The following is an 8271-nucleotide window of genomic DNA, read 5'->3' as shown; positions in this document are numbered from 1 at the left end:
GGGCCCACAGGGGCAGCCTCCAGGGTCGCCATCACACCCTCAGCACCTGCTACACCAGCTGCACCCCCTGCAATCGCTCCCATGGGCCCGGGCCGAGACCTAGGCTCAAGCGCCAGGCCAGGCCGCGGGCAGAGGTCTAAGTTGGGCACCTGACTGCTGAGCAGACACTGCCGACACCTCGGAAAGCGGTTCCTGCCTGCCCACCTTCTCCCTCCCGCCTCTCCCCGCGGCCCCTAGACATGACAGCCATCATCAAGGAGATCCTGAGCAGAAACAAAAGGACATACCAAGAGGATGGACAGGACTTGGACTTGACCTATATTTATCCAAACATCTTTGCTATAGGGTTTACTGCAGAAAGACTTGAAGGTGTATACAGGAACATCGATGATGTAGTGAGGATTTTGATTCAAAGCAGAAAAATCATTACAAGATATACAATCTAGGTGCTGAAAGACATTTTGATGCCACCAAATTTAACTGCAGAATTGCACAGTATCCTTTTGAAGACTAAAACCCACCAATGCTGGAGTTCATCAAACCCTTTTGTGAGGATCTTGACCAGTGGCAAAGTGAAGATGACAATCATTTGCAGCAATTAAATGTAAGGCAGGAAAGGGACTGACTGGTGTAATGATTTGTGCCTATTTATTACATGGAGGAAAATTTTTAAGGACACAAGGGGCTCTAGATTACCAAGGGGAAGTAAGGACCAGAGACCAAAATGAAGTTACCATCCCCAACCAGAGGTGCTATGTTTATTAATATAGCCACCTATTAAAGCATCATTTGGATTATAGACTGTTTCACAAGATTATGTTGGAAATGATTCCAGTGTTCAGTGGTGGAACTTGCAATCCTCAATTTGTGGTCTGCCAGATAAAGGTGAAGATCTACATGACCCTCTTGGGACCCACAAAGTGGGAAGATAAATATAGGTACTTCGAGTTTCCCCTGGTTTTGCTGGTGCATGGTAACATTAATGCAGAATTCTTCCATAAGCAGAACAAGATGCTCAAGGAGGACAAAATGTTTCACTTATGGGTAAATACATTCTTCATACCAGGACCAGAGGAAAACTCAGACAATGTAGAAAATGGAAGTTTTTGTGGTGATCAAGAGATTGATACTATTTTCAGTGCCCAGCAGTCAGATAATGACAAGGAATCTTTCATACTCAGATGATCCCAAAACGATCTTGACAAAGGGAACAAAGTCAAGGCCAATAGCTACTTTTCTCCAAACTTTAAGGTGAAGCTTTTCTTCACAAAAACTGTCGAAGAGTAATCAAACACAGAGGCCAGCAGTTCCACTTTGGTCACAACTGATATTATTAAAAATGAACTTGATCATTATAGATATTCTGACAGCCCTCACTCTGACCCAGAGGACGAGGCTTTTGATGAAGATCAAGACATATAGATCAAAAAAGTCTGAATATTTTTTGATCCAGAAGGAAAAAAAAATATCAGAGACCAACTTGAATAACCTGAAAAAGGACCTTTTTTTAAAAAATAGCAATAGGACATTGTATCAGCTAAACAAGGATAGGAAAAGTGAGTAACCTTTCCCTGACCAATTCCATTCGGTTCTCTCCCCTGATGACAGGCTCACGATGCCCGTTCAGTCCTGTGGGAAGGAGACTGCCTCCTTTTCATCTGTATATACATTTTGTGTTCAAAGGACAGTTAAAGTTGCAATTAAGAAAAATAAAAATGACACTTTCCCTTTAAAAAAAAGAAATATTGAACTGCCTAAAGCAAAGATCAAAAAATAAATTGAACAGTATCTTTCAAGAAATTATCAAGGAAAACTTCCTTGGTATCCCAGAATCAGAGGGAAAAACCGATTAAAAACATCCACTAACCATATCCTAAAAGAAATCACCAAATGAAAACTCCAAGGAATACAGTAATCAAATTCCAGAATTATCAAGGCAATTATCAAGACTTGGTGGCTACAAGCCATCAAGAACTTGACAGATTTGTTAGTAAAAGTTTGGAGGGGTTGAAATATGGTATTCAAGAATGTAAGGAAGTTTGCAGAACAACTAACAATCAACTACCCAGCAAGACTGAGCATACTGTTTCAGGTGAAAAGATGGGCATTCAATGGGCTTTCAAATTTTCCTGAAAAAAACTTTTAGAGCTAAAAAGAAAATTTGATATTCATCTACAAGAATCAAGAGATGAATATAGGGGTAGCTAGGTTTCAAAGTGGATAGAGCTTTGGTCCTGGAGTCAGGAGTACCTGAGTTCAAATCCAGGCCTCAGACATTTAATACTTATCTAACTGTGTGCCCTTGGGCAAGCCACTTTAACCACATTGCCTTACAAAAACCAATAAACAAACAAGCAACAACAACAAAAATATGCTTATATAAATAAATAAATAGCACTTTGCTTTTCAATAAGATTAAAATCTTTTATACTGTTAAGATATACATATATATGCATATATAGTTTTTAAAACTTTTCACATACACACACGTGTGTGTGTGTGTGTGTGTGTGTGTGTGTATGTGTATGAAAAGATTCAAAAAACTTATTACAGTAGAGGCAAAGAAAGCAGAGATTCAACATTGGTTGAAAGTTACCCTGATCAGATTTTGTTCAAAGTGGAAATAAGGAACACTCTCAACTGGGTTTAAAAAATTTAATTTACTGTTCAGGGAAGTATGAAGGGAAAGGGAATGAAAATAGAGAAGGAGTTAAAAAAGGTTGAGGGTAGATTGAGAGAAATGCTGGTCAGAAACAAAAACAAACAAACAAACAAAAAGGAGGTGAGGAGGGAATGGATGAAAGAAGATAGAAAAGTGTAAACAGGGCACAGAATACCATGGAGAGAAATTACAAAGTAAGCAATTATAACTGCAAATGTACTTGGAATGAACTCTACTATAGAGCAAAAGCAAATAGCAAAGTGGATTAAAAAACCATCCCTAAATTATGTTGTTTAAAAAAACACATATGTAGCAGTGAGATATATGCAGAGGGAAGGAAAAATACTGCAGCAGAATAAAATACACTTTAGCCAAATTAAACAAGTGAACAAACATGGTAGTAGTCTTGATCTCAGATGAACAGAAATGAAAAATAATCTAATTTAAAAACATAAGGAATGAAATTACATAATGCTAAAATGTACCATAGACGACAAAACAATACAGATACAAACTAAATATTTAACAAGTGTCATAGCATATAAATTCTTGGAATAGAAGTTAAGTGAGTTTCAGGAAGAAACAGACAAAAAAACTTTTAAGAGTAGTGGATCTCAATCTCCATCTTTTGGAATTCACAAAATGAATACAAAAGAAGGAGGTGAATGGAATTTTAGAAAAGTTAGATATCATAGACAGCTGTAAAAAATGAATAGGGATAGAACGAAACATTTTATTTCCTCAGGAGAACTGGGCAAAATCGGCAGTATTTTTAGCAATAAAAATTTCACAATAAAATGCAGAATAGATACATTAACTGAACCTTTTTTTAGATATATAAAGCAATAAAAAGTGACGTGTAATAAAGGACCATAAAAGATAGACTAAATTTAATAGGAAATAAAAGCTTCTAATCCCATGAAATGTTTGGGTTAAACAACAAATCATAGAAACAATAAGAAATTTCATCCAAGACAAAATAAAGAAAATATATGGGTTGCAGTCAGTAGTGAATATTTTATATTTTAAAATATTTATGAGAAAAAAAACAGGGAAAGAGGAGATCAATGAATTGGCAACTATAAATAGAAATAAGACTAATGAAATATCTTAAATTAAACATCCATAGAAATTCTGAAAATCAAAGGAGAGATTAAAATTGTAGAAAAGAAACAAACTACTGAAATAATAAATGTAATGATTGGTTTTAATAAAAACCATTCACTCGATAAATTGTTGGTTATTTTTTTTAAACAGAAGAAACCAAATTAAATTAATTAAAAATGAAAAGGGAGGGGCAGCTAGATGCTATAGTGGATAGAGCTCCAGCCCTGAAGTCAGGAGGATCTGAGTTCAAATTTGACCTCAGACACTTAATAATTACCTAGCTAGAGTGAAATCATATCCTTAAGAAAGAAAAATAAAGTATAAGAGAGGAAAATTATATAATAACTTTTTTTTTAATTGAAGGTAACAGTCTTTGGTCTTTGTTAAAATTCCACAATTCTTTCTCGGTATATAGATGGTATTCTCCATTGCAGCTACCCCAGAATTGTGCCTAGTTGTTGCAATTCCATTCAAATAACCTTTATATTATCCCATGGAATAAGTGGAGTTATATTTTAAAGGAGTAACACAAATAGCAGAAAAATTGTTCATTACATTAATCAATATAAAGATAGTCGTTAATTCTCTCCTGAACATCTTCTGATAATTCTAGAATATATTTAGCTTCCAATTTTTTCTTTATTCCCTACTTGTACAGAAATAGTCACTGAAGTAGCTGCTATAATGGCTGCTATTATACACAATGCAACTAACACCTCTCTTCTGCCTAATTCTCTTTAATGCATTTTCTAAGAACTCATCAGAGGAGACATATACCAGCCTTCTACTTTTGTGGGAATTATAGAAAATTTTGGTTTTCTTATCATGAAAACAACATCATCATCCTCCACTTCCTTATTTATACATGCTCGAATAGTGCAATTGTAACAGTTAACATTTTATCCCCCTTTTTCTCTGATAATATTGACATCTTTGAAAGATCCTATCACGAAGGCAATATCTGGTCCTTTGCACGCAGTCACAGACAATTTCTTTTCTGCATAAGATATTTTGTCCAACATCTTATTCCATTGTATATACTTTATGTCATCTATAGCTGCCACAGCCTTACATGTCTCTGAATTAGCTAACCCTATTTCTGGGTATATAATTGGTTTAATATAGCCTGAAATCCCCCAATGAACAACTCTCAGGAGAATTCTCCAACTGTAGCACAAATAGAATGATCATACATTCTTCTATTTAGTGTATGACAGGCAACCCAGGGTGAAAAACATTCATATTTGAAATCCTAAGCCTGTACATTTAAACAAGTAAATTCTGTATGAAATATCTTTCTTCCTTCAATACTTTCTTCAAATGGAATTCTTGATATTTCTAAGGTCCTAAATGTTACCACATTATAAATATTTGGATGAGTTGAATGTTTAGTTATACTTAATTTAACACATGCTTCAACCATACACGTTTTACAAAACGTATATGTATCACAGTATTTAAAGAAGAGAAATTATGCCTAAATTTTCTTCTCAGCATGTGTTCTTTGATATCTCTAGTAGGGACTTTGTTATATCCCAAATAATCTGTGTCTTCCCCAATTAATACAATTTCAACCCTACTCTCTCCCCATTGCAGAGAAGTGACCTGTGATGCGTTTTGTACTTAGATCTAATTTTCCATTCTTTTTATAGTTCCCAAATTAATCATGAGTCATAAATTGTCCCATAAGTCCATAATGTATTCTCCTTTCATCTTTTCCTTTTCAATTTCTTAAGCGTAAATTATTCATTTTCTGTATTACTTTATTCATCTGTTCTGCATAGTCTGATATTTCTTTGTGGTACTCAGATAATTTCTCTATCTGTGGACAAAACAGAAGCATACCCTTGACCCCAGGTTAATAATGGATCCAGCCATTTTCACTGTTGTTGTCTTAGGATCCTTCCATGTAACCATGCCCTTCTCTTCATGTTACATATCCTTAAAAATCTTTCTGCAGATGCTAATTGTTTATCATTCAATTGTAAAAAAATCATGGTATATAAGCTAAGATTTACTCTCCTTCCTTGTTTCCTCTTTGTCCCTATATATTCCCCCTTCTTTTGAACTTCCAGCAATTTCTTAAGATCTTTATATTTTCTTTCTTCTAAAACGTGACCAGTGGGTTATAGGGAATACCTGTAATATGTTTTATACTGTAATATAGGCAGAATTGTTTAAATGCCATAGAAGTATATCCAGGGCCATTATCTGTTTTTGTGGATTTTGGTATCCCTGAAGCAGCAAGACAATGGAATAAATGACCAATAACACCTTGTGTAGCCTCTGAACTTTGTTCTGTTGCCATTGCACATGAACCAAATGTATATACAGTAGCATGAATGAATTTCATTTTTCCAAAAGATGTACAAATGAGTCACATCCATGTTCCACAATTCATTAGGAACTTGGCTTCTAGGATTCTTAGAATTTGGAGGGGTAGGTAAATATGGAATCCATAGTTGACAGGATATTATTATATTCCTTGCTTGCTCTCTGGTGATTCATTTCTTAATAAAGAGGCATTCTAGTGAAACTTTTTGTGACACTGCTTAGCTTGCTGTTCTACTAAGCTTATAAGAAGTGGAAGAATTAATTAATTAGCCTTATGATTGCCTTCATATATGGGCCCAGGCAATCTAGTGTGGGAATGAATGTATTCAAAAAATATTATATCTATCTCTTATAACTTCTTGTAACTTTAAAGACTTGATATCATCAGTGCCATGTTTAATAAAGGCTGTTTCTATGTATCTGACCACATAATAACTATACTTACTATCTGTAAAAATGTTAAGGGTTTGTATCTGTTCTATTAATATCATTAATTAGGCATATAATTCATTCTTTTGATTAAAAAATTATTTTTTTAAATTGCATTTATACTTGGACCTACAGGTATAGAATAAGGTCCATCACATTGTTCAAAAATTTCAGGAAACCTAGAGTGTTATCACTTCAGATATTTTTCCTCATTACCTCTATAGAGCAGTCAATCATTAACTCCAGGCTTTGACATCATAACAGTAAAATAGCTTATATTGATAAAACTACATCATATAACTTTTCAACATCTTGCTCATCAGTAAATTGCCTAAAGTATGGTTTATATAACTTTCAATCTCCTAATCATTTTTCAAAGCCTTTCACATTTATTCAGCATTTTTGGAATAATTGCAGGTAAGATATAAATTCACAATTTCTTATACAACATTCTTCTAAATTTACCATTTTTTCTTTCTTAAAATTAAACGTTAAATTTTAACCTACATGAAATATGTTTCCATGCTGACATCTCATTCTCTTAAAGTTAACCTTATAACTAAATATCTGTTCTACATAAATTTCTTTCACATCGTTGTTTTATAAACTTATTTTCCTCTTGTTCAAATACACTCCCATTTTCAAAAAGAAAATAAGATTCTCTATGAATTTAGTTTTATATATATAATAATTTCAAAAAAATCAATGTAAAACTTTTACCAATGCCAGGGTTACAGTATACATATATAATTTCCTCTTAAATAACAAATATTAAAAAAGTTATTTTGATCTTACATATAAATATTCCCTTTAAGAAACACTAGGTGGAAGAGCACAGCTTTACAAAATCTCTGAGCCAAAAGACCTTAAGAAATATAACCTTTATTGCAAGGAATTCTCTAGTTTTCTAATATGAATCTTTATAAAGGTGATGGAAGATATTTCAATTCATCCATTGTTTGTTACTGTAACACAAGATTAAAATTTCAAAAAATTGTCTGAATCTGTTCTTATACAAAGTTTACTAATTATACATACCAAATTTCAATTTAATGTATATTCCCTTTACTCCCTAAAATTCTGTAATACATAAAATTTTCTTGAGAGCAAATGTTTCTAAAATTCCTTTTTATGTTTATAAGATTTTCTTTAAAGTTCTATTAATAATCTTATAAATTCCAAACTCATATTCAAAATTACCTTAAATTATTTTCCTTTTCAAAATATAAAAGTTTGCAAATCCTTCTTATCTTTATCATTGCTATTCTAACTTCTCAGTGTTCTAACTTTCTATTTTCACTGACAAAATGATGTTCTGGGATTTGGAGATTCCTCTAATTTTGAGATATCAATGTGTAGTATGCACTAATTATTTACCTTTACTGTTTATTATTCCTTGCTCACCCCAATTTTTTATTTATAAATATATACATATAGGTATATTTTGTCATGCTAATTAAAATGAGTCCAAAAATTAATTTTAGGGACAATTTCAATTTCTCCTAGGTCCCTTATAAGAATTATTTACCAAATCAATAAATAAAATTCTTTTACTCTATCAGACCAGAAAAGAGACAATTGAAAATAAGAGAAAATAATAGAACCCCTTCTCCTCCAAAAACAACATGATTCTCAGGCAAATTTCCCTTTTTGCTGCCATTCATGAGTTTTGGGGAAAAAGAAGATATACATTTGAAAAAAAATGGAAAAAAGATTGGCCAATCAGAACACAGAGAACA

At 33.1% G+C, this 8271-nt stretch overlaps 1 pseudogene; it reads left to right on the top strand.

Annotated features, from left to right (window-relative positions):
- Positions 1-239: 239 nt before the first annotated feature.
- Positions 240-1422, top strand: LOC141499141 (phosphatidylinositol 3,4,5-trisphosphate 3-phosphatase and dual-specificity protein phosphatase PTEN pseudogene; annotated as a pseudogene).
- Positions 1423-8271: the final 6849 nt, after the last annotated feature.

The sequence above is a fragment of the Macrotis lagotis genome, chromosome X, assembly GCF_037893015.1.
Source record: "Macrotis lagotis isolate mMagLag1 chromosome X, bilby.v1.9.chrom.fasta, whole genome shotgun sequence".
Classification (NCBI taxonomy): Eukaryota; Metazoa; Chordata; class Mammalia; order Peramelemorphia; family Peramelidae; genus Macrotis; species Macrotis lagotis.
This window is presented reverse-complemented; position numbering and strand designations above follow the sequence as displayed.